We start from the raw sequence: 25,869 nt of genomic DNA, 5'->3' as shown, positions 1-25,869 counted from the left end.
GCGTAGAGTGAGGCCTCTGCTAAACGCTCCAGCAAAAAGTCAGTTTTCTTGCCTCTCGTTTCCACTTTCAAAATGGCTCTCCGGCTCTTTTGAAAGTCTGCTAAATGGACTTTCAGTATAAATAGGCGTAGGGGCACCTGGGTGGCTCAGCGGGTTAAGCGTCGGACTTCAGCTCAGGTCACGATCTCAGGGTTTGTGGGTTTGAGCCCCGCATCGGGCTCTGCGCTGACAGCTCGGATCCTGGAGCCTGCTTCGGATTCTGTGTCTTCCTCTCTCTCTCTGCCCCTCCCCTGCTCTCTCTCTCTCTCTCTCTCAAAAATAATGAACAAAGATTAAAATAAATTTAAAAAAAAAGAATTTCTGGGGCACCTGGGTGGCTCAGTCGGTTGAGCGTCCGATTTCGGCTCAGGTCATGATCTCATAGTTCATGGGTTCGAGCCCCGCATCAGGCTCTATGCTGCCACGTGCTCAGAGCCTGGAGCCTGTTTCAGATTCTGTGTCTCCCTCTTTCTCTGCCTCTCCCCCACTTGCACTCTGTCTCTCTCTCTCTCTTAAAAATGAGTAAACATTAAAAAAATTTTTTTTTTGAACTGGCCTGGATTCCACCAGTCATCATGGCCACCGGTGGTGGAGAAAAGCTGGCTTTCTCCGGAGGGTTCTTTGGCCTGTTTAGTAGCGTAGGTAGAATGATCTGAACTCCTGTCTTTTGGACCCAAGTCTATAGCGAGATGTGGTGAGAGGCGGCAGCCTAAGCCTGGGGCTGATGTTCAATCATTTGGTATCAGATCAATGTATGGTATCTTCTGGAAACCAATTTTCTCACCTTAAAGAAAACCATAGATCGATCGATCGATAAATAGATAGAGATAGAAATAGATAGAAAACGCTCATCTATTTATAAAAGCAATGTGACTCCTTTGTAGAAAAGCCAGAAATTATAAAAATGTAAAATAAGTCAGGGGGGAAATGTTCATGATCCTACCTCCCAGTGCAAATCTCGAGGGTCTTTTTTTTTTTTTTTTTCCCGTGCATTTCTACATAATGGAGACAACCCTATGTAGAAAATTTGGTATTCAGCAATTTTCAGACCATTATTGGCATTTCCCCAAGCTTTGGCTAATGATAGCATTATATTCCCCCACAGGGCTATGCCGTCACGTGCATAACCATCCCCCTAGCTGTGGGCATTCAGGCTCTTTTCAGTGTTTGGTTATTATAAACGATGCCAGGTTGGACATCTTGCCTCCAACCTCTCCAACTCTTCACCAAGTTCGGCCCGTGTAGCGAACCAGCAGGTGCAGGAAACTTCCTAGGTTACTCATTATATGTATGTGTGTGCGTATATATATATATATATATATATATATATATATGTAATACTATTTCAGCAGGTGAGGATTATGACTGCCTGAATTATTTTAGATTCCAACTCGGGGCTTTTCAGATACTGGCTAGGAAAGAGGAAATAAAAGCCACATGTTGTCTTGTGACCCCGTAACCATCTCTTTGCGAGTCCCTTGGTTTAAGGACAATGGATTAAGCCAATGAGCCAAAGCAGAAGGTGATACTCCGAAAACCTGATTTCCCAGACTTCCTCGATCTTGTAAAATGATCGCTTTGTGTCTGCTGCAAATCTTCAGCAGGGAGCCGGGATGACAAGTGCATTGTAAACAGGTCTTTTCCCCAAGCGAAAAGAAGAGTGGGCCTTCCCATCGCCGGATCCGAGGGCTCTGTTCAGGCAAATGGAGACTTGAGTTGTGCCAAGTAGGTCCTTAGGTCATCAGACATGTATCAGGATGTGGTGTTTGAGGAAATGCAGACCAGGTATACAGATGTTTGCAGGGTGCTGGGTGCCCAGGGCTGTGCTCGTGGAGGACTAGGCAGTCCTCCCAATGGAGGACTTGGGCTCACACGGATTGCTGGGGCCCTGGAAGGTGGTAGTCCCCATTGTAGTCTCCCTTTATACCCCCTCTACATCCCAGGGCTCTTTTCTTTCTGTATCAGGGTCCTTTCCTCCCCGCCCCCCCCCCCCATACCTGTCACAGAGTGCTCCGGGAAGCCAGCAGGGAAAACAATGATCTGGGGCATAAGCCCCTTATCTGAGCATGCCCACAGATGAGTCAAACCTCTCCGCTGTCACTCCTTCTCTAGTCTTCTCTTTCTGTTCTCCCTTCTACTCTTCCAACCCCCCTTTTCTCTCTTGCCTGAGTATTAGGCCTGACTGTTTCACGGCCAGGAGCAGTTTTAACTCCATGGGTGTTACCCCCTGGGCTGGAGACCCAGAAACTCAGTCTTCGGTTCTGCCCATCACAAGAGCTGCTTGAGAACAGGGGTTCCCTCGGGGCAGCTGGGTGGCTCAGTGGGTGGCGAAGCGTGGACTCTTGGTTTCCGCTCAGGTCATGATCTCATGATTGGTGAGACGGAACCCCACATCTGGGTTCCTGCTGACAGTATGGAGCCTGCTCGGGCTTCTCTGTCTCCCTCTCTCTCTCTGCCCCAACCCCACCCGAGGCTGTCTCTGTCTCTCTCAAAGTAAATGAATAAACTTAAAAAAAAAAAAAAAAACAGGGGCCCCCCCCAATCACTAATTCCTCAGGGGCAAGTCTTAATCCTCAGAAAGCAATAATGAGGTTTAATGGGGCTCAACGGAAGAGAAGCACCAATTGTCTTTTCAGATGCAAAACTATTGAAATCCCCAAAGAAACCAAATGCATGCAAAGATGGGGGAGAACATTTCCCAGGAGTTTTCGAGCACAGAGATTCGGATCTTCTCTTATTATTATTATTTTTTTAATGATGTTCAAGTTTCACACCGTCATTTCCAGATACTGTGTCTTATGCTTGTATTTATTCCTCAAGCTCCTAGTAAAATGCTCTGTGCAGATTTAGTTCATTCACACATTATGTCCTCAACTGTTCTTTTTTTTAAGATTTTTTTTAATGCTGATTTATTTTGAAAGAGAGAGAGAGAGAGAGCTTGTGCGTACGCGAGCAGGGGAGGGCAGAGAGAGAGGGAGACAGAGGATCCCAAGTGGGCTCTGTGCGGACAGCAGAGAGCCCAACGCGGGGTTCAAACTCACGAACCGTGAGATCATGACCTGAGCCAAAGTTGGGTGCTTAACCAACTGAGCCACCCGGGTGCCCCGTGTCCTCTAAGTGCTTATTGAGTTGCTCATTTGCCAAGAATGCGTGAATTATAACTCTTGGTAAATGTGGTGAAGGGAAAGTGCAGGGTGTACCCGGAATACTGATGTGCACGGAGGCGGGAGAGGGTGGTACAAGGCGAGTCGACAAAGGAGGCTTCCTTAAGAAATGGTTTTCCGGCTGATGCCTGAAGGATATGTTTGGAACATATGCAGGACACGAGCAAGAGCAAAAGCTTGCCAGGCAAGCAAGAACGTACGCAAGGACACTCGGAAGGAAAGACGTTGGCCAGAAGAAGGAACTCTCTAGCTGAAGTGGCGGGAGATGGGGTCACATAGCAGGAGCCAGATTAGCGACATCTTGCCAGCCCAAAGGAAGGCACTGGAACATGACCCCTAAGGACAAAGAGGTTGTTTTATACTTAATTTACTTTTCTTTTAAAATAGTGAAGCGACATGATCACATTTGTTTTTCAAGATCTCTTGGGTTCCGCTGTGAAGAAGGGGTCAAGCGCACGGGGAGACCAGATTGGCTGAAGTCCACATGAAAAATGGCGGAGTCTCGGTTGAAGGCACCGGAAGTGGCTAATGGAGAGACTGATGGGGAGGGAAAGTCTTTTCAGGGAGAATGGACGAGTCTTTAAGTGCGGGGCTGACAGGGGAGAGAAAGATAGGAAGGATGAATCCTGGATATCTGCCTTCATGCAGCCCTTTGCACAGAAGGAAAAACCTGGAGGCCAGCAAACTCAGAGGCGGAAAATAAACAGAAGTGAATGAATCATCGCAGCGATTACTTTAGTGCTACTTACGACCCCCGACTTGCTAGGTATTTCTTTTAAAGGACTTATTGAAATGACTTGAGAAGAAATGACGTTCAATGACTTCTTGAAATGACTGGGAGAACAAGACGATATTCCACTTAGATGGTCAGTTCTTGGTCCCAGGAGTTTACAATGCTAGAGAGCCCAGGTATTATTACAAACATTATTTGTCATGTTAACAAATTACAAATCACATCCTATTTTGTAACACGCGCTATTCTGCATGCCCCCCCTTTGGTGAGGGCCCTAACCGTATTCGCCTCCAAGTCTCTATACCATTCAATGGCTTTTGATCATTAATACAAATTGCCTGACCACTCGCAACCACCAATGGGGGCATTTCTCTATTTTTCAACCCAAACTCAGCTCTGATCCACATCGTTCTCCTGGTAACCACGGGGTATGCAATTCTTAAGAGATATTTTAACACGGTTTCTCAAGTCATTTCAATAAGTTCTTTAAAAGAAACGGTGAATTTTTTTTTTTTTTCAGAAAGTAAACGATGGCCTGTGCGCCATCCATTATAAATCGTGATGGATTTCCATATTCTCTACCATAAAGAACCTTTTTTTTTTTCTCTCTCTTAGAAAGGAAAATTAAGGTTGCTGTGCTATGGGATCACTTTCATTATCTTTAGCATACAAATGATCGCTGAAAAAGATTTTCTTCCTCTACATAGGTACAATATCAATGATGTAATTTACATCGCATCCTTCATATTAACACTGTGATCCATCATCACTAACAATGCAGGGTCTTTGTGCGAGGGGCTGTCGGACAAATGTTTTAGCTCGCGAGAAGAAAATTGTTAGCATTTGAATAGAGAATGGTACAGGAAGGATTAATAGCCTACTTTGACGGATTAGAATGTAGGGAAATTGCTCAATATTAATATGAAAATGTTTGTGAATTGGTTGCAAAGTGGCGTCAATGGAAAATGATTATGTCTCCAAGGCCTTATCAGTTGAGACTTGACTCTTAGCAAAGACTTTCACACAAAAGACGGATGAGAGGTGGGGAGGATGGCTGGCTTCGGGGCGCTGGGACAAAAACCCACCGTGCAACCACGGGAGTCCTCCCGTCACTTTGGGTATCCTTCCCGCCCTACCATGGTCTTCCTGTTAGCACATCTGGGTATGGATTTACAAGAGAAGAGAAAGGGAAGTGTGGGTGATGTTGCTATTTCTATACTTCTGAGCCTTTCCGTCTTGGAAAACCCCATCAGAAACAACAGGGTGCTGCTGGATAAATAATCACCTCCCTCCAGCTGAAATTTTTGTCTGTGTGCAATGGCTTCCAAGATGGCAATTTGCAAGGATGGCCAACAGTTCAGAAACCGTGACGTGGAAATCATCGTTTAATCCTGGGCTCCACAACCCCAGTCGGAGCCAGCCTTGTTTTAGAATGCCGTGGGAGAGGTTTGGGGGGGGGGGTGCGTCAAAAGGTTACACTTGCCACCTTGCACTCTGGCGCTTTGAAAAAAATCTTAAGCCTCACTTTACCTCTGCCGATCAATCTCCTACTGAAAGTTTAAATTAATAACACAGTGGAGACCAACAGAGCTTTGTTGTTTCTACCAAAGCGCCAGACAACAGCAGGCTCTCTTTGCCCCTCGGGTGCAGGACCCCACCCCCCCCACCCCCCACCCCAGCACTGGTCTGCCTCACCCTGCGGCCGCGGTCATGCTGTCATTCGCTCTCGCTGACTGTCAGAATAGAGATGGCAAGCCAAGCAGCTGGAAACGCTGTTCTTAAAATCAAGCCACTGTCTCTTCCAAGAACGGAGGAGTGCCCTCAGTAGGGCCCTTAGAGTGTATTTTTTTCCCCACTTGGGTTTCATATGTAATGCTAGAACAGGCTTTCTCAGCCTCGGCATCACGGACGTCGTGGGCAAAATAATCCTTTGTTGTGGGAGCTTTCCAGGGCGTGACAGACACTTAGCAGCATCTCTGGCCTCCACCCACTAGATGCCAGTAGCAAAAGCATCCCCCCAGTTGTGGCTACCAAAATTGTCTCCAGACGTGACAATGTCCCCTGGGGGACGAACCTCCCTCCCAGCCGAGAACAACTGAACTCCAGAAACGAAAAGCGATCATGAGTTCTGTAGGAATATTATTGTTGGCATGAAAAACACACATAAGGTCCAATCATTTGCTCCTTAAAAGATGAGATCCCATGATGTTTATTCCCCTATTTTTTAAAAAGTAATAATCCCAGCTACCATCTATGGAACGCTAGCCATTTCCCCGGCATCGAATGCTTGAATAGATATCGTTATGCAGTCCTCAGGAAAGCCTGGAGAATTGGGTCAAATGACTCCCATTTAACAGACGAGGAAGCTGAGGTTTGCAGATGTTAAACCACTTGCCCCCAGCCCATCTGTTAATATGGCACAAAGGCGACCCAAGTCTGGGGGATTATGACAACGGTGCTTTGCACGCACGACAGCGCGTTCCTGGGAGTGAGGTCTTTGCTGCGAACACCTGTATCGTGCCCTTTACAGTTCCCCGTGTTTGATGAATCTCAACCTCCAACTAGAGCCCCTAAAACGAGCTCTGAGAATCTGCCTCCTCTCCCGGCTGTTCAAGGGTCACCAGGCAACACAGCCGTGGGGGTGGGTTTGGGGTGGAGGGTGGAGGGTGTTGTGAATCCCAGGGCAAAGCATCGCTGAGCTCTCCAGACTGCCTTGCCTCTCTCCTGTCTTAGGCAGACGTCCCCGCCTCTCCAGGTGGCTGCTGCATGGGTTTACTCCCGCAGGATGCAGAAAGCTGAAAGAACAGTGCTGGGAATTATCTAGAAGCCCCTGGACCCCAACAATGCTTGCCCTTTCTTTAGTCTCTATTAAGTGGATGGCATAACATGGCGACATCACTCTATCCTGGCCTGGTATCCAATGCTTTCAGTCTGGTGCTTTGGGTCACGAACCCCAGCCCTCTGCACAGCTAAGTGCCGAACCTCCGCAAAATAAATGCACGTCCACAAACATATGCAGGTTTCCATAGATTTTCAGGGGGGTTCAAAGAACCCGCCGAGACCTCCCTCCATAGGTCCCACATTAGGAATCCACTTTCAGGCAAATTTTGCGAGCTCTCCAAGAATTTTGGCGAAACGCAGAACAGCACCTTCTTTACCACGGAAGAAACCCGTATTGAGACATAACGGGGCCGAATTTGTGGGAATGAGCAAGGACAATAAGCAGTGAGGGTGCGCCAGGGAGAGCAGGTGACATCTTCCCCTGGCCTGGCAATGTGCATTTAAGAAAGCTGACAGCTTGCGAGACCAGCCTGTGGCAGATGCGTCCCCAGCGTGCCCCTGGGACTGGCAGCTTCATTATTGCTGTTGTCAGTGTTTGTGGAGTGCGGACCCTGGGCGCCAGCCAGGCCTTTCCCAGGTAGAGATGTTCATTGTAACCTATTAATTCCCAGACGAAGACAGAGTCAAGATAGAGAGCTGGCGGCTCTTAATCCGGCCGCTGCACTTTCTGCTTTCACGCCTCCTTGTTTGTGGCTAAAGAGTGCCGACCTCTGTCCTGTCTGTTGTCATCTTAGCCCAGATTCTCCCTTCTCTTTTCGAATTAAAAACCTTCCCTTGAAGTCACGCATGTTCCTCGTTCTAAGAAGAATTCTGTGAGGCTCCCCCTTGCCTCCCCGGTTCCTATCCACGCACCCTAGTCCTGCTCTCTAGAGGTGACCTTCAGTCCTTTCCGACATATGTTTGGGAACGTATTTCCTTGTTTCTAAACAAGATGTTTGGAAGGCTTTTGTTTTTAGTTTTAAATCTCGGTATTGTCTGTTAACTTCCTACAGTAGAATGTGAGGTGTTCTGGGGTCTTCATGCGTTTCTCACCGCTGCCCACCTCCAACACATATGCCTGGTAACATCAGGCTCACTTCCTGTCACCTTCCTCCCAATAGAGTTAGGTCACAATTTGATTTAGTTCAATATTCAGCCTTTTACCTTGTTATGATCATGTCAGTATTACCCTCAGCTGAGCCATTGATTATAATTACATCTCCCTCTTACAGAGCTTTTTGTTTTCCCTGGAGTTGCTAAGAGCCTTGTTTTCTAGCCACCTTTCAAGTAATTCACCTGCAGCCTCTCTATCACAACTGTGACTCTTCTCTCAGCATTTAAAAATATGTCTGCTCTTTGACCAGTCTGGGATTCTTCTAGAATCTAGGGATTCTTAGATTCTTCTTTTGGACTCTAGCACCCCATTCTCCTACTCGGTCTGGACCGAGTCCACTAGATTGACTTCTTGGTATCTTTCTTCAACATCATCCCAGGAATCCATTTACTCTTTTGTTAGGTTGGATGTCTGTTTCCTGGAGCTCTGTGCCTATCTTTTGGGGGTGTCATCTAGTAACTTCTGACTATGGATTCATGAGATGCCTATTCCTTGAATCTGAAAATGCCTTTTTCCTAATCTCACCATCAAATGTTAAGGCTGCGAGCGAGCCCTTTCCAGAACATCATAAAAATCTCTTGTGGTTTCCCCTACCTTGTTGCTCCAGGGTATGTCCATATGCATAACAGGGAGAAGCATGTTTTTGGAGTCACTAACTTTTTCAGATTCTCGGGAGCACGGAGTATGCCTTCACAATCTATTTCTCACTATCCACTCAGAATTAACAACGACGTACCTTGTACAGCCCCTTACGATTTATCAAGTGTTTTCGTGGTCATATCTCACGGTGGCAGACAAGTAGACACCACGAATCCTGTATCCGAGGAAGCTGAGGCTAACTCAGAACCACACTGTTCATAAATGTCTAGGACACAGGGTTCTGACTACTGGTGAGTGCAAGATGGCTCAAAGAACCAGCAAAGCATGTGGCTTACGGCACCAGGAAAACGGAGACACCACAGAAATTTAAGTTTTGATGAGCTTAGCCGGAAATTTGCATTAAAAAATTTTTCCAATGAGCCATTTGTCGATCAGCATATAAGTTTTGTATTTTACGATTTTATAAGTTTTTGAACTCTCTATGGTAGGTCAGGGGAGCACCATAATATTTTCAAGGTTTAGGAAACTCTAAAGGTCTCCGTCCGGTTTGTTTCAAGGTAGGTGATTTGCTCCCCCCACCAATCTCCCACCCACTCTACCTTGATTAAATGAAGTTAATTTCTATAATTATGCTACAGTTTGGTCCATCCCAGGAAACTAACTCCTAGGCATTGATCAAAAATTTTGCAATAATGTTCTGTTGACTCAAGAGTTTCTCAGTCGGAAAGGAAGGAAAGGGTTTGATATCCAAATCACTAGGGGAGACTTTTCAGCCTATTCTCTCTCTCTCTCTCTCTCTCTCTCTCTCTCTCTGACAATTCCTCCTCATCCTTATTCCATTACCTTCTACCAATTTAGGGAGCCAGTGTTACTGATGTGGGAGGTGGAGAAAGAAAAATCAGAACAAGATTACATTGACCATGATCAGAGCATATGAACAATTTCTGTTTTCCAGGCAGAGGAAATAGCAAGTACCAAGGTCCTGTGGCCCCTCGGAGGCTCCCATTCCCTCCATGCTCTGCTTTCCCAGGTAAGCACTAGCCAATTTTTAAAGGTAATCTCTGATAAAGTACTGTGGATTAATGTGGCTTAAACATAGCTTGAAAATATGTTTTAGAGTCTATACCTTAACCCAAAGAGAGAAGAGAAGTAATAGGATTTCTGATATTGGCAGGCAGGGGACTTCTGTATTTTTCAACATGGTGAAACCCCCACCTGGAAAAGCAGCAAAATACAACGGAAACAGGGAACGATCTTTCCTTAAACACAGCCTGCGTAAAATTAAATGTATACAAGTGCACGTATGGGCCAGGGCTTTGGACTGCAAACACAGAAGGGGACACTATCCGCTGAAGTAGGAAGGGGAATGTATTCGGAGTTTACCAGAGTGCATAGAATTGATATTCAAAATGGTAACTCACAGGACAGACCCCTGTCCAGTCAGAAGGGAGTCCCTGGTGGCCCCCTGCTGTTCTGAGAGTTGACCCTTAGGTTTCTGGGCGATGGGGACCCGTGAGCAGACTCCAAGGCGGCCCGGAGATGCAACTGAGAAGCTTGGGGCTGTGGGCCCCCCACTGAAGGAGCGGAAGGTCTTTAACCTAACCAAGGACAAACAGGCTTTAGATGCTGGTATCTAGTGTTCGCTAGAACGAATGTCTAATGTTGAGGCAAAGATGCTTCTCTGTAAGCGGGTCTCTCCGTTTCTCCTCCTCTCCCTCCTCTAGAGAGTAACTCTGCAAACAAGCCATTGCCGTCGCCGCCGTCGTCGTCACCAAAAAAGACCTTGAAAAACCACTAGGTGATCGGCGATGTGTTGCCCAGCCCAAGGTCACCTTGGATTTTCATCACGACTGCCATGCTTTTCTTCTCATTAAAATATTTGACAAGAAGTCTCTGCATGGATGAGCAGGTCCAAGCACCCCAGCCCCACACTGTTCTCACAAAGATGTTGTACTGTCATAGTAACTAATTGTGCTGCCACCTGCAAATCAATATCTGTGTTACACACACATTGACACCGAAATCTGGGGTCTGTACAGGTACCATGCTGAAGATACTGCATGACTTCTTGATGAAATAACGTACATTTCCTTCCCTTTAGGGTACTTACGAGTGACTTAAAAAGTAGGGTTTATGTCTTTATTTATTTCTGGGTCTCCGCCGCACCTGGCCAAGAGCTGTTTGATCACAGCGGATAGCTGAAGATGCTTACTGGATCGGACAGTGGTGTTGGAACTGCAAGAAGATGAATACGTCCCAAGTCTAAGAAGTTGTATACAGGAGGAGGTTAGTGTTACAGGTGAGAAAACGAATGGTCCGGGTATGCCTGGGACTGAGGCGGTGCCCAGGGCACAGGACTTCCAGGACCAAAACTACGGAGTCACACGCTGGGACACGAGACGACATCCTAGAGTCGAATCCCGGTTCCATCACTTATCAACTACAGGACCCCGTTTTTAATTTGCGAAAGGCAAATAACAACACACTTGTTCCAACGGGCTTTGGAAATCAATATGCTAATACGTATAAAGCACTTAGGACTATCCAAGATCATAGTATACACACTGGGTATATACGTGTACAAAACTATCTATTAATTATTACAATGATGCCTCACCAGAACGTCTCCTACCAGAGCCCAGAAGATGCTTCTGTGAATATTTTTTCTCAGCATTTATAAGCCTTTTCAAAATACTGCATCTTACAAAACTTACCACAGTACAGCTTTTGTTCCAAAGCAATATTTGGAAACAGAACGCACTAACCTTTGCAGATATGAGCAAATAACAAGTCAAATTGGAAATCCCTTTGTGTAATGTTACAACGTAACAGACTGAAACATTTGTAGGTAGAGGGAAGTGTTTTGAGATGAGCTATGTGATTCTACTTTTTAGACAGCTGTTGTAGTATCTGACCCTCTCCCTCCAAACACACACACACACACACACACACACACCCCAACAGGGTAACACACTATCAATTGTTTTTGTGCTAGGAACTTGAGGATTCCCCAAAATCATCCAAGGGAAAGGGGGGAGGTGCTGGAAGAGGCTCTTCTACCTCAATAGGTACCATCGAAAGGCCACTGCAGCGCCGAACTCTTTGTTTCTCCCTTCTCTCGATGGAAGGGTTCCTTACCCCCAACTTCACGGACAAGCTTAAATCAACATGTAAATATTTTGCCCTCACTGGGACCGGATTTCTTCATCCGAGTATCCAGAAGTCTTTGGTCCGCACGTGAAAGACCACAGAGGCCTTATCATCTTACACGAAAACCAGGGCATGTCCGGGAAACTACCCCATGAAGGAATCATCAGGGTCTGTCGAGCAAAGGCTGGCGGGATCTCGGGCCTAGCGTTTCCCCGAGCCGCTGTGGCCCGCGGGCTGTGAGCCTGGACCAGCCTTTAAGTGGGTCGCAGCTACGTGAGCTCAGGCCACTGGGATGAAAAGAAGAAATGGTCAGTGACCTGGCTGTTTTGCCTGTGTTGTCAAGCACGTGGGTGTTGGAGGGTGTCTGTGTGACTGAGTTCTGACCTGTTATACAGGCCTGAGCCCTTTTTCTTCTTCCTCGGGCCATCAGATCCACTCAGGGTGAGTTACACGCCGAACTGTAAGGGAGCTGTAGGGTTTTCATTCAAGGGCAGAAGGATGGGCGGAAAAAGCAAAGACCCGTGCTGGGCGCCTCACCCTGGGAGGGTGTTGTCTAACGAGACGATGACCTAAGTCTTTAAATTCTTTCCACTGTGCCGCTAAAAGTGATGGCAAACTTGCTTATAACATCCGGAAAAGACTACAACAAAGGGATACCATCCAAGGTTGCGTAGCATAGACGACGGTGTCGGTTCTCGAACTTGGCGACAGCCCAGGAGGCTTTGAAGAATCCCGTTGTCCGGGCCGCATCCCTGACCAACTAAATCAGAACCTCCAGAGATGGGATCCGGGCCACAGTTAGCAGCAAAGCTCCCCAGGCGACTCCTAAGTGCAACCAAGCTTGAGAGCTATTGGCACAGAGCAGTGCTTGGCAAACTGTGAGGGCACAAACACAGCCCGTGGGGAGCTTGCTGGAAGGCCAGTTCGAATTCAGACAGTCTGTGCCGGCGCCTCAGCTACTGCCTTTCTTACTGGCTCCCGAGCGAGGCTGATGTCACTGGTCCAGGGACCAGCGAGAGCGTAATGTGTAGAGAAGAAAACTTGACGTGAGGAAATCTCCGAATGTTTGCTCTGGCGTCTTTTAGCTGTAGGATTGTCAACCAGCCTCGTGTTCGGGGGCTCTCCCGGGTTTGGCGTTTGAAAGTCCCATGTCCTGGCCGAACCGAGACCGTACGTGCGTGATCCTGGGAAGTCCGATAAAGCCTTTGAGCCTGGTAAGGTCGCTGTGCGAAGTGATGTGTGTGCGGATGTCTGCCGAAGTAACCCGGCACAGAGGAGGAGTCCAAAAAGTGTCTGATAGTTGAAAGACAAGATAATCGTTTGCAAACTCGAAAGGTGAGCTACCCCTTTATATCAGAATGGCTAATCAGAAAAGGCCAGCGTTGTCCAGAATGTGGAGAAGTGGGGACTCTCACGCACTGTGGAGAGAGGTCCAGTTGCTGGAACCACTTAGAAAAAACGGCTCAGCACAATGTACTCACCCCAAGCATATGTACCCCCTATGGCCCAGACGTTTCCATCCTAGGCCTTATGTACCCAAGAGAAATGCATGAATGATGTTCACCAAAAGATACAGGGAGCAGCTTTATTTATGATAGTAAGAAATTAGAAACAACTCCAAATTCTGTCAGTTAGTTGGCTATAGAAATGGTACTATAGTCATAAAATGGAACATAGCGATAAAAATCAATGAATTATCGTTACCCCCCGCAATACGGACGAATCTCACAAACGACAGAAGCAAAAGAAGTTAATACAACAGATGTTCTGTAGAATTTCATTTGTATAAAGTGAATAGAGGATTTCATACAGCTATCCAAAAATTCATATAGGGTTTCATTTAAATAAAGTTAAAAAAAAAAAACAAAAACAAGCCCAACCTATTCTATCGTATTAGAAGTCAGAATAATGGTTTCTACTGGAAGGGTCTCGGAGGTCCCGGCAATGTTCTATGGGCCGCAGGTGTTGGTTACATCGGGCTGTTCACTTCGGGGAAAATTCACCTAACCGTACGATATGATCTGTGCACGTTTCTGTATAAATAGCATACTTTACAACACAAAGTTTCAAAAAGACCAAAAGGTAGGAAAACATATTAGCCTTAACAGATGACACTACCTGGAAGCTTCAATGGAGCCCAAAAGATTGCAGACAAACTGCAAATGAGACGCCTTAATGGTTTCTGGGAGACGAGGAGCCTAAGCATTTCAGTGGGCATCTTTCTCCTCTGAGCCGTCTCCACCGGATTTCCGTCCCAAACGTGCAGCGGGCCGGACTGTCTGCAAGGCTAACGGGTGTTACAGTCCCTTTGTCCTACACTTCTAACTAGGGGACCTTCTCTTCTCGTCTCTGCAAAGAAAGTCCAAACCTGACCCAGCACAGAGTGAGGTAACGAAATCAGGCGGAGTCATTTACAATATCGAATGAGGCTAACACATCCAGAACCTGCCCGGCCCTCGGTCCTGTTTCTTTGGAAGGCTCGGCAGAGAAAAGGCACCCATACTGCATTGGAGGAGCATCCGATTTTTCAGATAAGAGCCGGGCAGCCCCCCCTTGGCGGGTTGGCTCTGGGAGGATCCCCCCGCGATCCTTACAACGAGTTTACAACGCCCTTGCTTTCTCAACTGCGGAACTGAAATGTAGACATCGTCAGTCAATAACAGCCAGAGCTGCTGGGCATTCAACACAGCGGCCACCACAAGCCCTGCACAAAGAAAGTCACATCCGCTCTCCCACTTCCCTCAGAGGCAAATCCCGAGTCTTCCCCGGGTGCCCCCGGGGCCCTTCCTGATCTCCTCTCTTGCCTCGCCCCTCACATCTCCCAATTCTTGTCCTCTCTTGTCCAGCCACCTTGTCCAGCCAGCCATTCTTGTCCAGCCACCTTGGTCCCCTTGCTGCGGAAACTCCAGGCACGCTCCTACCTTGGGGGCTCCGCGCTGCCTGCCCCCCCTTCTTGGAATACCCCCCACTCCACCATATCCTATTGGCTTAACTCACCGCACCCTCCAAATCTGGGCTTACGTGCCCCCCACTACCGCTGCTCTTGAAATCCCCTCCGCCCTGACCTGCTTTCTTTTCTCCATACCGCTTCTCCCTAACTTCCGTGGGACTGTCTCATTCTTTCCGGCACGGCCTCTTTCCGCCCGAGAATGTTAGGTCTAGGAGGTCGAAGGTTCTGCCGTCGTTCCGTCTTGTTCGCCAGTGTGTCCCACCCACCCAAGCCGGTCTGGTGCCTCCCAGGTGCTCACCAAAGCATCTTTGAATATCCAACGGCGAAAATGTGTTGGGTGCCGAGTACGCGTTCACATTAGGCCGAACACGGTAGTACTTGCCCATCGGTGAGAAAGATAGATTGCTGACCCCATTCACTAGGGAAACTGAGGCAGAGACAGATGGATTAGCCCGTCCAGGGTCGCACAGCTAGTCAGCGATGAAGCCAAGAGTCAAACCCAAGCGCTCAAGTCCCGGAACCACACCAACGACACCGAAACAAGGGATCGTCAAGGATGGGGCGGGGGGGGGGGGGGGGGGGGGGGGGGGGGTGGAGGCGGGGGTGCGCTCTCAGCAGGCAAGTTTCGCCCGCGGTAGACAGCAACCTGCCGCTGCCACGTGCATTCTGCTCTGGGCAACTGCACCCCAAGTCCCTCCACGGAATCGTTCCCTCTTCTACCTTGCAGTCCGTGGGACTCGGTTCCTGAGCAAGGGTGAAGCGCGTGAGGCCAGAAAGCCGATCGGCAGGCGGTGTGCCTTGGGTCTTGGTGATTGGCTCGGGGGTGGTCACGTGACCCGACCCGCGCGGAGAAGGCTGGGCCAGGACGGTTTCACCCCCGCAGGACGGCGAGGCTGGGAAGCCGTTGGCACCGCCTCCGGAGCTTGCGGGGGACGAGGCTGTGCAGGAAGAGGGTTACCGCTAAGGGTGTTGAGTCGGTGAACAGTGGGAGAGGCTGCCCACTAGGCTTGTCTGAGGCCTTGAGATGCTCGTTCCTTCGCTCCACCATGGCCTGTGGGTAATGGCCCTCCTTCTGTGGTGACCCAGTGAGTAAAACACGTCCCCTTCCTTTGACGTTCTTTTCTTTTCCCTTTCTCTCTCTCTCTCCCTCCCTTTTTCTCTTTCCTTCTTTCTTTCCTTTCGGCCTCACCTCGCTTTCTTTTTCTTTCCTCTTTCCTTCCTAGCTCTCTTTCCCCTGTTCTTTCTTTTCTGTCTTCCAACCTGTCTCCCTTTTCCTCCCTTTCTTTTCTTTTCTCTTCCTTCTCTCTCCTCTCCTCTGTCCTTTCCTCCTCTCTTCTCGTTTCTTTTTTCTTCTTTTCCTCCCACTCCCTCTTTCCCTGCCTGCCTTCCCTCCCTCACATTAACTGCGTGGTGGCACTAGGGACCCAAAACGATCCTACACTGAAATATTGTCGCCCATTTTATTTTTACAGCAACCGTATTAGGTGGAAATCTCCCATATTCCCATTCACAGGCCGGGAAGCACACCCAGGGTCGCCCCGTAGGTAAATGACAGAGCCAGGTTTCAAACCCAGGCATTCTAACCCCAGCCCGTCAACTCTTAATGACCAGGGGTACACTGCCTCCCTTCTGGAGCACAGGGTTATGTGTTGGGCAGGCCCGAGTGGACAGAAGAAAGGGTGACCGCAAAGTCAGCCAAGTGTGAATGCAGGTAGCCGAGCAAGGCGCAGACCAGCACCGTTTTTAAGAACAAAGCTTTGCGTGCAGGTCCCTTCCGGTTTGAGTTCTGCCTCTTCCATAGACCAGTCGTGTGAACTTGGCCCGTTCATTCACCTCTCTGAGCTCTTGGAGTGTCGTCAGTGTAGATCAGTGCCTATCAGCCGTCTTGAAATCGTGTTGTTTGGTTTCACTGAAAAAGTGGATGCCAAATGTTACTCTACAGTTTGGCACACAAGTGAAAGCTGCTACGATCCTAACGGATTGTATATAATCACTATGAATATTCTCCTTACTAGGGACCCCAGACACTGTCCGCCTCAGCCGCGGTTGCCCCGAAGACAGACGGCGAGAGTGTTTTCTCCCTTGTGACCTTAGCCGGCAGTCCCCAGTCGAGCTTCCCTTTTGAAACTGAGGACTGCTCATATGCTACTGAAAAAAAAAAATCCATTTAAACGAGGCCAATCGAATTTTGTCAACTTCGGAAGAAACAAGGACGACGCGCAGCCTTCAGGATGTGACTGTGTTTAAAGAGATGTTCTCCAACCTACAGACATATGCCCCAATGAGGGGTGAATTAGTCTGAGTCCTTCCTGGGTGATATCAAGCAGACAGTTCTTTCAGAATTAGCCATCTGGCCTCCTCAAGCGCCGGTGTTGTGCCACAGGGTGTAGACCTTCGCAAGCAGGGGTGTAGCGTACAAATAGGAAACGTCTCCCGGATCGCGCATTAACACAGCCACGGAAAATGGCATTTTAATAAATGTGTTCTCCAAATGGAGGCAGTTGGAGCGCAGACTTTCTTTTCTACCCTTGAGAGAAACAGAATGTTTTGGCTACGTACAAACCACGCCGGGAATACTTCCTAAATACGCATGTTTTCGGCGTGTCAGTTTCACTGCATGTTGCAGATCATTTTCGAGACTCCTTGGGGATAATAGCTCCAAAAAAACATGATTCTCTTCGACTTGAGCGAGCAGAAGTCACGATACCTGTTTCACATTTGGGGGTTTGCGGCCGGTCTCTCCCTTCCCCACCCCCCCACCCCGTTTCTTCCCGACTTCCCAGAACTGTTCAGTTGTATTTACTTGCCGGGAACAGCAATAGTTCTGTGCATCAGCACTGACCAGAAGATATTTGAAGTTAAAGCGTTTTGCCAGTTTCTATTTTCTTCACAGCATTCCTTCCCACTTCTACTTTGACTGAAAAAAAGAAGAAAAGCCCTGACTTAAGAAAACTTGATCTGTTTAGAACAGACTGGCTCCAGCTACTCCTTCCTGTGCTCCCGGAGACAGAAGGAGGAGTGGAGGCGAGAGGGCCTAGAAGATTCCAGGAGGTGCGGGGCGGGGGGCGGGGTGCCAGGAGAGGGCAAGGACGAATGGGGCCTTCCCCGCGGGGAACATTCAATAACTCTCTTACCTTTTATGCTGTAGGACAGGAGCTCATTTGCTCGATTTGGGGTGACAGCAGCCGGTTTTGTTACCGCGTAGCTGGAGTTTTAACTAAGTGCCGCTCGCAGAGGCCGAAGGCAGCATCCGTTATCTTAGCCGTGGGAGGGCATGGAAATCGGAGGCGGTTTGGCAAGGCAGCATAAATCCAGTGTTTGTGAGGGCCGACCCAGCCAGGGAGGAAGGAATGCACAGTTTCCCTTTGACGGTGTGATTTCCTGCTTCTCGTTGGAGAGCTTGTCTGGACTCCGTGCAGAAGCAAAATCCGCATCAATTACTTGAAAGGAAACCAACCCTACTCCTGAAGGTTTGGCAGCAGAAATCTTCATTGTTGAGAAAGGGGAAGAAAAAAAAAAAAGCCTAATGAACTCCCCTCTCTTCGGTATTTTCAAAGGCCTCTTATGTTTGGTGGCTGCCTCTATTTTTTTTCTTTTTTCCACAGAGTTCTTAGGGACGCTCATTAGCCCCTCAATAAATGCTACTTTAAGGGCTTGTAACTTTGTCGTTAAATCTTCACTCCGAGATGAATTAAGGTTGTAGCCGAGAAATGCCCTCCCCACACCCCCCAGCAAGCTGCTTTACGATTACCAAAAAGGCAGGAAAATAGATCTGCGGAGGATTTTCGGTACTCATTTACGTGCCTCGCTGTCACATAGTGATTAATTCGGGGCCACTTAAGTTTTTCTAACTTTCATCCATAATGGGCACGTTGACATTTTTATTTGAATCTCTTTACGCCATCCAAAATAATCTCCTTCAGCAACAGAAACTGCCGGTTAATTGCCACGGACCAGCTGTTACCGCCTCCCAGCCGACAGCCCCTTTCAGGATGGTTCTGAGCTCGGTGCCCGTGGAACTCGCAGGCCGGCGACAGTAGCGTGTCAGGTGGATTGATTGAATGGCCCCCTTGTTCCTGACTGGCTGTGTCTACACCGGTATCGGGGCCAAACAAAGCCCTTCACGTCTAAATATAGCATTTTCTTTGGCCCTGGGCCCTCACTGTCTTGTTTTTCCATTCTTCCCTGCTCTAAAACAAACACAAGAGAGCCCCCACTTGAACATGACTTATTTTTACCCAGATTTGCATATTCCACGGGTCAGCCTGTGTCCTGGAAATAGAACTTCATGCACAATTAATTTGATTTTCTGGTTAATTGAAGGCTAACCAGAAAAAAAAAACTGCTTTGGAAATTCACCCCTGCTGCAGAGTCTTCTGCAAACGTGGCCAGAGGCTTTCGGAGAAGGAGAATCTCAGAAGTAAGAGAGGAGTGGGCATCGGTGTGCACACATCCTTAGTCGGTGGAAGGCGGTGTCGACGGATCCGGCCGCGCTCTCCAGAATTGACATCTTGCACAGCAACCCCTTCCAGTTTTGAACGGTTTTTCAAAATTGTTCTTTAGGTGTTTCCTCCTTGTGTTTCCTGCCTTGATATTTAGTGAATGTTTTTTTTTTTTTCCTTGATCATGGCCTCCAGGACCCCACATTGGCCATTGGCCTGTGGCTGTGGGGTTCCTGGGCCACGGACGTGTGCAGGTGACTGTCTCAGAACCATGGGTCTTCGGCAGACATCACAGATTCTCCAAACTGGTTTCTTATCTTCGGTTCCTCTCCAAGGGTGGCCTGAGTGAAACAGTTCCAGATATTTGGAATTGAGTTAGATAAGGTTCTTCATCAGTTCTGTGTCTTAGGGCACTGGGAGACTAGCCCTTACAGAACGTTGATATGACTCGAAGCCAAAAGAAAAAAAAAGAAAGAAAACCAGGAAAGGAAGAAAGAAAAATGACTAATTTAAAATGATCTAGGGCGCCTGGGTGGCTCAGCCGGTTAAGCATCTAACTCGTGGTTTCAGCTCAGGCCATGATCTCGCCTTTCGTAGGTTCGATCCCCACGTCGGGCTCTGTGCTGACCGTTGGAGCCTGCTAGGGATTCGCTGTCTCCCTCTCTCTTTCTCTGCCCCTCCCCTGCTCACCTGCTCTGTCTCTCTCTCTCTCCCAAAAATAAATAAACTTAAAAAAAAAAAATGATCTAGCTACCAAATTTTGATCATCAAAGTAATATGTGCTATATAGTAAGTTTAACCAATACAGAAAAGTAAAAGAAAGTGGAAGCCCCTCAAAAGTCTTGCAGAAATAAATATTTTACCATTAAAAAAAAAAAAAAAAGCATGTGGCTCAGGCCCACGTGGAGGGTGGTGTGGCTCTGAATCAAGATGTGATTACTGGGCAGGCTTCTGCAGCGTAGGCCTCTTAGTTCAACCTGCCACCCGCTTCCTCTGACTTCAAGCATCGATAGAAATGCCACCCAGCCTTCCAGTTCTTCTGGAAGACCCAATGGCGAACAAGGTCATTCAGGGACATCTAAGGAGAATGCTAGCCATACCCTGTCTAGCCCCAGAGCTCTGTCTTTGGACCACGCAGACACCAGAAAGCGGCTCATTTGTGCTGTGTTTATTTAGCCCACGGTAAGGAGCGACATAGCATGCCCGGTCAATCATCTGCCTTCTTTGTCCAGCCTCCGTGCGGCCTTGAATTCTTCTCACGACGAGGTTCTGCAAACTCGCCACCGAACTACCCGAGCGGGCACTAGGCAGGCACCCGCCGGCCCCACTTTTTTACTCTGGCTCTGGGAATTTTGCAACTGTGCTTGCTCTCGTGTGAACCTTGAACTTCTCGGTTCTCGTTGCCCCCTTTCGAAGGGCCCTGAGCATAAAGCTTATTTTCAGATGAAGCATCTGGAAAATGTTTCTCCCCTCTGGAGAACTGCGTGTTCCAGGGAAGTGAGGCGGTGTCGTTGGCCATCATTCCCCTTTCACTCTTGCTGCCGGGAGGCTCTGAGTCTGAGATCTGGAAGTTCAGCGATAGCAAATACAATGGGCCTTATAATTGCCCCATTTGCAACCTTCTTTTTTCTTGGTCAGAGTTGGTGCCAGCACGTGTGTGTTTCGTTGTGAACCGTGTCCTACCAAAGAGGCAGAGGAAGAAATAAACAAACACCCAAATGAAAAACTCACGCAGCCAATCTAGTGTCTTCTAAATCCAAGCCCCCAGTCTGAGAGCTCTTTCTGTTTTCCTTCCGCTTAAAAACTTAACGCCCATGCCTTTGCACTCTAGGAAGAAAAATTGGCTGCCAGGACAATGTAATTGGACATATAATTGGAGAGAGGAAATAAAATCGGCTTGATGGCCTGGATACAGGAGGTCTTTTTTTTCGGCCCTTTGTGAAGGTGGCTGTGGCCCATTTTACAGACAAGCAAGGGCAGACGTGAAGGAGGACCCAGCTCCTAGGGGCCACCAGAGTACGCCTGAGTGGCTCGTCACTCCAGAGTCCTGCCTCCGGGCCACTGTGGCTTGTCATCACAAGTGCTTCTGTACTCCCTGGTCATCTCCAATGCCGCCGATGAGCAAGCTCTATTTTCTGCCACGTTTCCCACTCCGAGTGGCCCCGACTTTAGGAAAAGCATGAGATCTCTAGACGAAGGAAGGAACCTCAGACACTTGGCTTCCGAAGGGCACCTCCCCCCCCCACCCCAATATGGAGGAGCCATCTGAATACACAAATTCGAAAAGCATACACAGAATGGTTGTTTAAAATTCACAGCTGTCAACATCAAGTGTTCGGTGTGAGAGAAAGAATGTACGAAACATCAGGTTAACAAAATAGCCGCGGACGGATGGGGTTCGTGGCTGGGACCAGGCTGGCATTGTCTGCGCCGGGTCGCAGAGGCTCATTTGCATTTCAGAACAAAGGTTCCCTGTTGGAGACCCTTTCTCTCCAGCCTCCTCCCCAAAAAGGCGCCTCACCATCCGCAGTGAGGATCGCCGGCCTCGTCCCCTCACCCGAAACCTACAGGAACGAACACAAATCTGTTATTTTAACACAACGTGGGCACAAAGTGATGTTTTCACTCCGAATAAAGCCCGGGGAAGCCAAAGAATGGGGCCTTTTATTTGCAGGAGATACTCAAAGGAAGCGGGATTGAACTGCAGGCCAGGGGAGATGAATAAAGTTGTTAGAGATTTTGCAGCCTGTGGTCTGGGAGCCCCACTGTAAGTCCCCCCCACCCCAGACTGGCAGCTTGAAGCACTTTGCATCAGAATGCATAATTGCGTCTGTTAATGACATTGTTAGCTTAGCTCTCCAACATACAATGCATTCGCTTCTCCCCCCACCCCTACCCCGCCCCAACTTTTCCTACTGCCTGGGAGAGGACTTTTTTTTTTTTTTTTAATTTAATAAACGTGATTGACAACAGAACATGTAGGTTTGCTTTCTTTCCTTACGACTGTAGTTTTGAGCGCAGAACGCGCGCATGCCTCTTGCTGCTGCTGCTTGTGGCCGCCAGTTAACAATTGCGTTCGTTCCACAAATCCTGAAGGCCCTATCTTCCGAGACTCTCGGAAGGAGTAGCTGGAAAGCGGCACGAAGACACGTTCAAAAATACACCGAGACTTAAGGACGTTTTAAGCACTGTGTGTGCCAGGGCAGAAATGGCATTTCGATGGGAAAGGCCAGCCGCCCACGCCGGGGGCCCCCGGAAAGAGCCACCTCCGGGGCTCTGAGGCTCCCATCACTGGGCCGCATCTTAAGGGGCTTGAGCTTGACACGCCTTCATCTTTTATCACTGCCTTTGAACCGGGAGCCCTTCCGGGTTCAGATTTGCCAATACCTGGCTGGGCAGCCATTCTGCCCGCTGCCCAAGGTCACAAAGACTGTGAGTGAGGGCACTGATTGGAGCCAGCACCCTGACCGACCTGGGATTATGGGAGGCGCCTGGGGGACCGATCCCCTCCAGATGTCTCCCTCCCTCCCTTCGCCCTCCCTCCCTGCGTTCCAGGACTCCCCAGAAGAAAGGGTAAGGGTCCACCTTTCCCGTACGGATTGAGGGGGAACAGCACAGGAAAGATCCTTTCACGGAGGCCGAGACGCCCAGTGGACATTGTGATTTCCGAGGCCCTGGCATGAGGCGCCGTGAGTCTGGGGGTGGCGACTATCCAGCCTGGCTCCAAAGAGTGGCCCCATGATGTAACTGAGGGCCGTGACACCAGCTCTTTAAATCAGGGGCTTCTCTAGGGACTCCCCACCGCCGTGGTTTCTAATGGCCTTAATCCCAGGCCTGAGGGGCAAGCTAAATCATTTTTCTTTTTTTAGCCACCAAAGAAACCCTCATGTTTGAGTAGAAGGGAGGGGGAGAAGGAAAGAAAGAAAGAAAGAAAGAAAGAAAGAAAGAAAGAAAGAAAGAAAGAAAAAAGGAAAACAAGAAATCTCCCAGAGCATACATAATCTCCTCTTGCTCTGGTCTCTTGGGCCCCTGGTTTGCAAAGCTAAGCCTTCAGGAGGGTTCCTGGAAGATGAGTGTGAGAATCTCCCTGCTTGGGTGTGGCAGAGCATGCTGGGGGGAGGGGGCATGGGGCTCTAAGGACCTGCTGGTGGCCGCCAGCTGTTGGAGACACCTGTGTGAAATGCGGCAGGCCGGTCTGTGCCACGAGAGCGCGGGCCTTGCCTTGGTGTCTGTGGTCGTAGATCGGTGTCCAGATGAGAGGTCACATGAGATCATCGGGGCGAAAGAGTTCTGTAAACCATACAGCCCTGGATAAATGTCAGTCTGTTTTCATTCGTAGCCAGGAGCACCGTCTCCCTCCTGCCAAGGAGACTATTACATTTCTGGAGGCGTCTGCGTATTTTTGTAATTGTTAACTAATATTTATCGAGAGCTTACCACTGGCCAGGCACTGTAAACGCATGAATCAGATCCTGTCACTGCCCTACTTAAAACACTCCACAGCTGCTTATCACAACATTCAGCATCTCCCGGTTGGCAAGGCTGCCTGGGACCAGGGCCTAGGGCCTTTCCCTCTTCATTTCCCTCCACCGCCCCCTTTCCCCTTCTGCCCCCACCCCCCCCCCCCCCCACCCCGACCAGGATGCCTTCCCTGCTGCTCGTAGAACAGGTCAACTGCATTTTCACCTTCGGCCTTCTCAAATGCTGCCCAATCTGCCCAGAAAACTCTCCTTCATCCACTTGCCCCTCCCATTCGATGATCATTTCCTGAAAGACGTTGTCCTTGACCACACTCTGTAAGCCAACCCCCCCACCCCGACACCTGATACTCTCCCCTCTTACCTGGCTTTCAGCTTCTTCTTAGCCCCCATCATAACCCGAAATTGTCAAAGATCTGTGTAAGAGTGTGTAAGAGTGTGTGTGTGTGTGTGTGTGTGTGTGTGTGCGCGCGCGTGTGGGTTCATTGCCTGTCTCCTCCGCTACAGCACATGTTCCAGTAGGTGCATTTTGCCTATGGCCGTATGCCCATAGTACCCAGCCCATAGTAGGTGCTCAATAAATATTTGTGGGGTGAATGCGTAGCCCCGAGGATCCAAAGATGAGAAGAAATCAAGGGGCTTACAGTCCTGTTCTTCATCTGATGGGATTCAGCTTAGAAGGGAAGCAAGAATTGGAAAACGCACTGTTTACTTTGTGACTTAGTACGAAAGACTCAGACACCTCAAGTTCTTTTTCATAAGACTCGTCCAAAATTGGGGATCTGGTTTCTAAGGTCTTCTTTGAGCTGGGAGGTTAAGAGACTTCAGGGGCGGACACATCGAGAGGACCACACACCTCTGGTGACAAGACTGACATCACCCGGCCTCACTCCATCCTCCCTCTTCGTAAAGCAGTTGAAAACGACCTCCTCTCTGCCTCGCTGGTTGGTCAATGAGTCAGCGCCTCACCCAAGCTGAGCCAATTACACTCTTTCAACTCCAGGCCAAGGGTGGCTGGGAGCCTGTAGCCAGTCCAGCTGGGCGCTCCCCTCAGGATTTTCCACCAGGAACTAGAGACGAAACCTGTTAATGTCCAGACACAAAGCTGTGAAGACGGGAGGCCAGGAACCACCATTAACGGAAGCACGAACTTCATGGCCACGGCCACAGGAAGAGATGCAGAGACGAGAAGCTATGGTAGAGACCTTCTGGTACCACTCTCCCTCCCTCCCTCACCTACAGTCCTGAGCCACTAAATCCCCCCTTTCTGCCTAGGCTAGCTCACGCTGTCTATGTGTGTGTGTTTAATCAACCCAAAGTGGCCTGATAAGTATCTTTTTTATAAACTCGTTATTTCATTGCTCTAAAATAAACACATTTCGCTGAAAAAGTCAGACTCTCCAGGAGATCATAGATGAAAAGTGGTCTTCCTCTCTGTCCCCCACTCCTTCCTGTGCCTCAGAAACCCTCCCCCCCCCCACCTCCCTGTTCATTCCCTGGAGGTAACTGGCAACCACTTGTTAAACTGATTATCCTTCTTGCTGTCATTTGACCAACTTCTGGCAAGCATTTTGAAAAGCAGCAGAAAATCCTTTGTAATTTTGATTTATCTGATTGTAATATATATTACTCTTGTAGATTTCCAAACAATGGGTTATTCAACCATTTATTTCAGTCAGCTTTGTCTGCATTAGTAAATGTTTTGACATTAGCCATTTATTTCGGAGATGAATGATTCATTTGGGTATTTCTCAACAACATAAAATAATACTCTGGGTGAGGGCATGGCTGACTTTTTGGCAGGGGCTGAGTTACTCCTTTTCACATTCTTTACACTGATCACTGTGCTTTGCGCAGCGTAGACGCACCGTATGTGTCGAAACGGATGGAGAATTTGGTGAAAAGAAGCCCGGGACAGAAGGGGAAAGAATGCAACTTCATTGAGTGCTTTCAACGTACCATGAACTTGGCATGCTTTATCTCTTTAGTTGTGGCTGTAATTCTGAGAAGCTCCTTCTCGTTCCTTCCCCAGCTGAGTCTTTGCCTTCTACATTCTTTGTCTCTCCAATAAATTTTTTCTGCTTAGGTTAGCCAGCACCGGGGTGCTCGTCGCTGTTGCTTGCAACTCACGAACCCTAACAGACCCAGAAATCTGGGTGGGGCGGGAAGAGACAGATACACGCCATTTACAAACGAAGAAAATGAAGGCACAGACCCATTAAGTGCTTTGCTTCAGGCCACATAGCCGGGGAGTGGCCCAACAGGAATTAACTCAGGCCTGTCAGGGTACAAAAGTTTTTCTTTTTCCGCCACTCTGCAGCCAGGTGCCAAGGAACAAATTATTTCTAGAGGCCAAAGAAAGCATGACTGAACTTGCTT

At 48.6% G+C, this 25,869-nt stretch overlaps 2 long non-coding RNA genes across 2 annotated transcripts in view; both read left to right on the top strand.

The window, feature by feature from the left end:
- Window positions 1–10,315, top strand: part of LOC122234123 — a 54,235-nt gene extending 43,920 nt beyond the window's left edge. The window contains exons 4-5 of the long non-coding RNA XR_006211869.1: window positions 9,426–9,500; window positions 10,195–10,315. This is a non-coding gene — a long non-coding RNA (uncharacterized LOC122234123). The remainder of the gene's footprint in view (window positions 1–9,425; window positions 9,501–10,194) is intronic.
- Window positions 10,316–15,421: 5,106 nt separating this feature from the next.
- Window positions 15,422–19,508, top strand: LOC122234196. The gene is made up of 3 exons (XR_006211972.1): window positions 15,422–15,655; window positions 16,586–17,621; window positions 17,719–19,508. It is a non-coding gene; the product is annotated as an uncharacterized LOC122234196 (long non-coding RNA).
- Window positions 19,509–25,869: the final 6,361 nt, after the last annotated feature.

This window comes from Panthera tigris, chromosome E2, assembly GCF_018350195.1.
Source record: "Panthera tigris isolate Pti1 chromosome E2, P.tigris_Pti1_mat1.1, whole genome shotgun sequence".
Lineage (NCBI taxonomy): Eukaryota > Metazoa > Chordata > Mammalia > Carnivora > Felidae > Panthera > Panthera tigris.
The sequence above is the reverse complement of the archived record's forward strand: the minus strand, read 5'-3'. Positions and strand labels throughout refer to the sequence as shown.